The sequence below is a fragment of the Vombatus ursinus genome, unplaced genomic scaffold (genome assembly GCF_900497805.2).
Source record: "Vombatus ursinus unplaced genomic scaffold, bare-nosed wombat genome assembly UNPS02014773.1, whole genome shotgun sequence".
Lineage (NCBI taxonomy): Eukaryota > Metazoa > Chordata > Mammalia > Diprotodontia > Vombatidae > Vombatus > Vombatus ursinus.
The window spans coordinates 13,833-21,332 of NW_020954551.1; positions in this window are offsets into that span (position 1 = coordinate 13,833).

Consider the following 7,500-nt stretch of genomic DNA (forward strand, 5'->3'; position numbering starts at 1 on the left):
AAAATAAGGCTTTAAAAGTACCAAGGTAGGGGCAGCTAGGTGGCGCAGTGGATACAGCACCAGCCCTGAAGTCAGGAGGTCCTGAGTTCAGATGCGGCTTTAGACCAACCACTTGACACTTACTAGCAGTGTGACCCTGGGCAAGTCACTTAACCCCAGTTGCCTAAAAAATAAAAGTACCAAGGAACTATAGCCAGTATCACACATGGCCTAACTGTGGAAATTTTGGAATACAATATTCTAAAAGGGAAAAGAGATGGGCTTACCATCAATGATAACTGCAAAGCTGAGTAGTCCTACAGAGGGAAAAATGGATCTTTAACGGAATAGAAGATGAAGTTCAAGTATTTCTGACGAAAAGACTAGAAATGTGTAAGTATTTTAAAATACAAACATAAGAGTCCAGAGAAGCTTAGTAGGGTGAATTTATTTGAGTAATTAAAATGATGTAGTGCAAATATTCTCATGGGGTAGAATAAATAAGCATCTTTTCAAAAACTTAATAGCTTCAAAGGATATTGAAGACATTAAGAAGAAAAACAGAGGTCTTGGAAGTGGGTTGGTTTTGTTCTGAGGGCTTGGAGAGGGGAAAGAGAAGGGAGAGTAAAAGGAGAATATCTAGGAAGGAAAGGAGGAAAAAGAGGGTGAAATTTATTATTGGGTACATGAGAAGAAAAGTATAGAAACATAGAAGGGATAGAGGGAATGGGCATCAAGGACAAAGGAGGGTTGAAAATACACACACACACACACACACACACACACACACACACACAGAATTTGGTGTAGAACTACATTAAACCCAACAGGGAAAAAATAAAAAATAGAGGGAGGGGAGTTGAGAGGGAGACAATACCAGGGAGGAAATGTTCATAAGCTGAATAAACTTTCTGATTCTGAAAGAGTGATTGAAGGAGGGAAATAGGAAAGAAAAGAACTAGAATTTAAGGGAATGCCTTAGATTACTAACAATGACTGAACAAATTGTGGTTTGTAAATGTAATGGAATATTACTTCATTGTAAACAATGATGGAAGATGATTTCAGAGACTCTTGGGTAGTATGAAATATTATAGAGTGAAGTGAGCAGAACCAGGAAAACAATTTATACAAGGATAGCAACATTGTGAAGAATAACAACTTTTAAAGATAATAAAACTGATCAAAGCAATGACCAACTATCCCTCCAGTCTTCTTATATCTTACTTTCAGATAAATACTCTTTGACCCAGTGACACTGGCCTCCTGGCTGCCTTTAGGACCCAGTTAAAATCCCACCTTCTACAAGAAGGCTTCCCCAACTCTTATTAATCCCAGTGCCTTCCCTCTGTTAATGATTTCCTGTTTATCCTGCTTGCTTTGTATGTATTTGTTTGTATGTGGTGTCCACCATTAGATTGTAAGCTCCTTGAGGGCAGGGACACAAGAAGCAGGGACATATTCTTGAGCATGGCCACTCATAGATTTTGTTGTGCTTGACTATGCTTATTGGTTAAAAGGATTTTTCCCTTTCTTTTTCTCAGTAAATTGGAGTCCGGGATAGGTCAAGAGGGGAGGAAGGGTTAGCTATAATGATGCCAAAAAAAAGGGAAGGTCATTGTAACATTTTTTCAAAATGTACAGAAGAGAACAGAAGGAGGCACAGACAAGTAGAACAGTTTTGAAAGTGAATAGAATTTATCACATACTTTAAAAAAGCAAACTGTGAAATGGCAGTTCAAAGTTTCATATAGAATCCTCTTATTGGTGTTGTATGTATAGAAATGCTGGAGGAGTATGTTTCAGTTCAAAAAATAAAATTTTAAAAAAAGAAATACAAAAGTATCTTTAAAACTAATATTGATAATAATAACTGGCATTAATTAATTAATACATTGTTAAGGTTTGCAAAGGTTTTTACATATCTTACTTGTTTACCTTCTTGTCTTTGGGCCTGAACCACTTTGGGGTAAAGGTTAACATATGACTTCACACAGGTAACTTATGCAAACCAAAAGGAAATATTCCTTATTAATGCAAAGATATGTAATAAGGGTCTTATATACCCTTCACCTCCAATTAATGTAACTAACAAGGTGCTCTGTATGTCTAGATAATTTTATTGGATGAGAAAGTTTCTTTGATTGAGTTACAGAATCAATCAAAGGCATAAACATGTTGTGAACGATTCCTAAACACCTATTAATCAACTAACAAATCAAGGTGTAAGCTAGATACAAAGTAAATGAAAAATAGGTGATGTTACACAGGAAATGTTTTCTGGTTGAGAGTCAGTCAGTCATGCCCTGTGAGGCTAGATAAAATAGTGAACCATTCCAAAAATAGACCAACCTAGTGAAGGCACAACTCCAACTGAGCTCTAAGAGGGAATCACTTGGGGTAGGAAAGAGTCTCATCTTCTCTCTCCTGACCCCACTAAATGACCTTATAAGCATTGAAAGGTTGAAAGATTAGGACTTGTCATCAGCATTGGTAGCAGGCAATGAATACCAGGTCCAGCAATGGTTGATGATACTATCTACATCATGATCTTATATACCCATCAAGGAGTGGCAGCATCAGAGTTCTACAAGAGCACTGGCCTCGACCTTTGGAGCCCAGCCGAGAACTATATCAAAGCATAAAGAGCATGGAGGAAGAAAAGGATTTTGAATAACCAGGATCCGTGAGTTATCCTTTAGCTACGTGTATTCTCTAGTTCACTCTCCCCATGAGCTTTGTATGTACAAGGAGAGAGTATCACAGATTTTTGGGGTCATGTTTTTGTGCCAGGTGTTTTTACTATACCACCTTAGTAAATACTTCTTTCTGAAAGATAATAAAAGTGGCAGATTGCTAATAAGTGGAGGTGGGGAGAGAGATTACACCGCATATGGGCTCATGAGTAGCAGTAAAGTCCCCTATCCCTTCAGGGTTACCCCTAAAACCTTGAGGTGGGGAGTAGTCAGCCAGCCTCTGGGGCCTAGATCATAAGTTCCGGGGGGAGTTGGGGAAAGGAGCCCCAGAAGGGGTACTAGGCTGAGACTATGGAAATGTATGACAAAATTAAACCTAGTGCCCACAGAGTTTGGTGTCAAGCCATATACTTTGCCTGGATGATCTGATATTGTTATAATAGTTTTTGGACTTAAGACTCTTCTAGTACTCAGCTCCCAGTGCTAGCATATTTTCTCTGAAGAGGGAAATAGATGTAAGAGAATAAAGCTTTATGTGAAGACTTTTATCTGTAGTGACACTATAATAGAGTAGAGATGTAGACCCTTATTCATTTTGCAAAAGTTTCTGTTAGCATTCATTTATGACTTCCAAGCAACAGTGGGAGGAGCAGAACTTGTGAAGGAGATTTGAAAATTGTGAAGAAGACCAGAGAATGAATTTGAGGAGGAGAAATTGAAGAATGGCTTGAGCAGAAGAAAAAGTTGGATCAGAGGAGGAACCAAGAGGGAATAAGAACAAGAGAAGAAAGTTAAAATAAATAGATTGATAAGATATGAGATTAGTAGGAGGTTAGATGTTGTTCTTATGGCATTAAAACAAGGTGAACAGAGGTAGTAGCATGTGGTAATGGATAAAGAAGAGCTTCAGAGTCCCATATCCAACACATATTAACTTGACTTATCAGTGCCACGGATAGCTCTGTGGATGTAAACTGCTAAGCAGTTGCCAGCCTGCATTTGTGGAGGAAATGTCCTGTACCAATGAAATCAGAAGTCTAGTTTTAACCACTATCGCGCCCCCCCCCCCAGCTATCAAGCTTCCATTAGCTGAAATCCTGTCTTCTATAAGAGTCCTTTCCTGTTCCCCCAACCTTTCTGAGATGACTTTCTTTCTTACTGTTATATCTTCTATACACCTAGTGATTTATGCTATCTCCCACATTAGAGTGTGGGCTTCTTGAGGGCAAGAACCGTTTTTTACCCTTTTGGTATCCTCTGTGCTTAGCACAGTACCTGACTGAGTCATTAAATAAAAGCGTAGGGAACGAGCTGCCTAACTTTACTCTGGTCAGTACTAGCCAGGAAGGCTGGGATTGAGGGTCTCACTTCCAGAAAGCATGGTGAACAGAACTTTGCAGTGACCTGAAGAGTGTGTGATGTTTATGTTTCTGTCACAATGAAGTGACTGGGCTCTCTCCTAGAAGAGAAGGTCACGGGCATTGAAGAACACTCTTCTCTGGTTCATGGAGGAAGAGGAAGTCTGTCTTTTATAGTGGAAAGAGCAGTAGCACTGGAGGACATGAGGTCAGACCTCACGTGAGCTCTGGTGTTAACTAGCAGTAAAACCTTGGCCAAGTCACTTATCCTGCCCGAGCCTTAGTTTCTTCTTCTGTCAAATGAGAAAGTTGGACTCGATGGTCTCTAAGATTCCTTCCAGCTCTACATTTGTGTTCCTATGAAGGGCTTCAGTGTGAAAACTAGAAAAAGATTCTAAAGGCAGGGGGAAAACCTGACCTCCTGCAAGGAAGTTGGAGGAATGCGCCACAGAGGAAAAATTGAAAAAATGACCATCATGAAACTCTTCCTAAAGAGGATGGAGCTGGGCCTACTGAATAAGAAACAACTACTTGTTTTCCCAGATGTGATAAGGCTACCATAGCTTTCTCCCACTCTACACATGGGGTTGGCCAATGAAGAAGGAAATAAGCATATATGCCAGGCAGTGAAGATACAAATACAAAGAAAGATAGTCTCTGCTCTCAAGTAGCTTATATTCACACAAAAGGAGAAGAGAGAATTCCCCAGGTTTTGAAGCTGGAAAAGGCAGGAACATGTCAGTTTGGAGAGTGAAGGCAAGCTGTCCTGGGCCCTCCCACAAAATGGACCTCTGGAAGGAACTTATTAATGAGAGGAGGTATAGGCCTTGTGGAGGAATATTTCAGGATGAGTAGGCCACTGGGATAGTAGGTTATTCTAGGGCAAGGAGGTTCCTGGTGCTGAAGGTAGTTCCAGGATTGGCTTGAAATAGAAAAGACATGGTTTTGAAGTCCAGAAAGTCAGGGACAGGGAAAAGAGAAGAATGAAGGCTGGCTAAAATTAGAGTTAGGAATTATGGGCCCAGTTTTTGTCATTTTCTTCCACCCCCATCCCCAATATGTGATAAGCTCTGGATTCTCTTCCTTCATTCTTCTGACAAGGATTACCTTTCCCTAAAAGGAGATAAAACTGTCCCTGGGACATGATTTGCCCTGGATTCCCTTATGCAATATCCTGGTCATCTAAGGTCTTAAAAAGTCTCAACTACATGGAGTCTGGGTCTGTCAGAACTTGGTGAGTGTCTTAGACTACCTAAGTTGCCATACCCTGCTGGCCTGCTGACTAGATTTGTTTTCCTGAGGAGGAGAGGGAGAACAAGTCTACCAGAGCTAAAGATGAGTGCTGCTCTATCTTTGTTGCAAATCATTGCTATGTTAGGACAAAGCAAAACTCTTTTTGTCAGCTGTTCAGTAACTTATGAGTGTTTCATTTTGTCCCAGAATCAAAACTGAACTAAGAAAATGCTGAACTCCCAAATAGGGAATGGGATATGGATCCACAGGTGTTGTCAGGTAAGAGGAGAACCAAAAGAAACAAACAGTGATGGTGACTTCCTGCCGAGGAGTATGGAGGCAGCTGTTTGTCAGCCTGACAACAATAGTAGTCTACTGTCTTCCTGGGTCATGAATCCAAGACATGGTAGACAACCTCCCAAGGCTTGTCAAGCCGTATAACTGTCTACTTCTTGTGAGGGATTGTCTGATGTTGGCTACGTGCCATGTGGGGGTTGTGGTAAGATGGGGCAGGTACAAGATATTAGGAAGTAACCAGAGCTCATGCTCCCGAGGCAGGGGGCTGTGCCATGTGGAGTTGTGGTGAACTGGGGTAGGAACGGGATACAGGGAAGTAGCTGGAGCATGTGCTCCTGAGGCAGGGGGCTGTGCCACGTGGGAGTGGGATGGCAGAGAATGAGCTCCCTTTGTCTAGTCCTCTCCCTAGGTACAGCGCTAACCCCAGACGTCTCCTTCCGGTATCTGGGCCTAGCTTCCTTTGTCACGTCCTCTCCCTTGGTGCAGTGCTAACCCCAGACATCCCCTTCCGGTATCTGAACCTACAACCAATCACTAATAGGCGGGCTGAGGAGGAGGGTCTAGGAAGGTATATAAGGGGCGGTAGGGATCGGAGCTCGCTCTCTTGCTCCTGCTCTTGCTTTCCTGCTTGGCCTTGCTGTGATGGTCTCTGAATAAAGTCCGAGTGCTTGCACCTCCTGATCGGCTCGTCTCTGTGTTTATCCAGGTAGGCTCCGAGGACTGGTGAGTGTGACCCTGGCAGCCTGCTCCTGTTAGAAGGAGAGTGCACAGCCCATCTGGCACAACTTCTGATGATCTATGGAGGCATAAATGATACCTACTTCCAGAAGAAATTAAGGAATTATTGCCAGAAATGACAGACTATTGGGGGGTAGAACCAAGATGACAGAGAAGAGGCGGGGACTTGCCTGAGGCTGTCCCGAATTCCCTCCAAACAGCTTTAAATAACATCTCAAAACAAGTTCTGGAGAGGCAGAGCCCACAGAAGGTTGGGGTGAAACAATTTTGCAGTCTCAGACGACTTACAAGGTTGGCAGGAAAGGTGTGTCACACTGTGGATGAGAGGGGAGTGCGCTCCAGCATGGGCCTCTCCCTGGCCAACCAGCAGCAAGCCTTGGGAGTGACTAAATCAGCGGTGGCAGTGGCTGCTTATAGAGCTCTCAGCCCACAGACGGTAAGGGGTCAGACAACCAGTCAGAAGGAAATTACCAGGGTCCCTTTGCAGCACTGGGTGTAGGACTTCATTGTATTTCCCATAGATGGATCTGGGTCACAGTCCTGGATTATAGTACCGGGGTAAAGAGGAAGACTAGTATACCAGATCTTGCAGCTGCAGGGGAGAAGAAACCCTGGTCACAGGTCCAGAGCAGAAAAGAGTTCTTATGGCCACTCACAGACCAGAGCACAGGCCAGGACAATAGTAAACGTACCTCTCCTTAGATCATAACACTTTGGAAGAACTAAAAGCTTACAGATAACCAGGACTAGCTCTGAAAACAGCTCCACAAAAAACCTGAAGCTGGAGACAATGACCCCGCCATCCCAGGAGTAGAACATAACTTTAATATAAAGCTAAAAGTCAAGAAATAGGCAGGAAAAAAATGAACGAACAACAACAACAAAAGATCCTGACCATAGAAAGTTATTATGTTGACAGGGAAGATGAAAAACACAAACTCAGAAGAAGACAACAAGGTCAAAACTGCTATAACCAAAGCCTCAAAGAAAAAATATATGATTGGTCTCAAGCCCAAAAAGAATTCTTGGAAGAGTTAAAAAAAAGGGGGGGGGATTTTAAAAATCAAGTAAGAGAGGTAGAGGGAAAATTGGGAAGAGAAATGACAGTGATGCAAGAAAATCATGAAAAGTCAACAGCTTGGTAAAGGAGGCCAACAAATTACTGAAAAAAATAACACCTTAAAAAACAGAATTGGCCA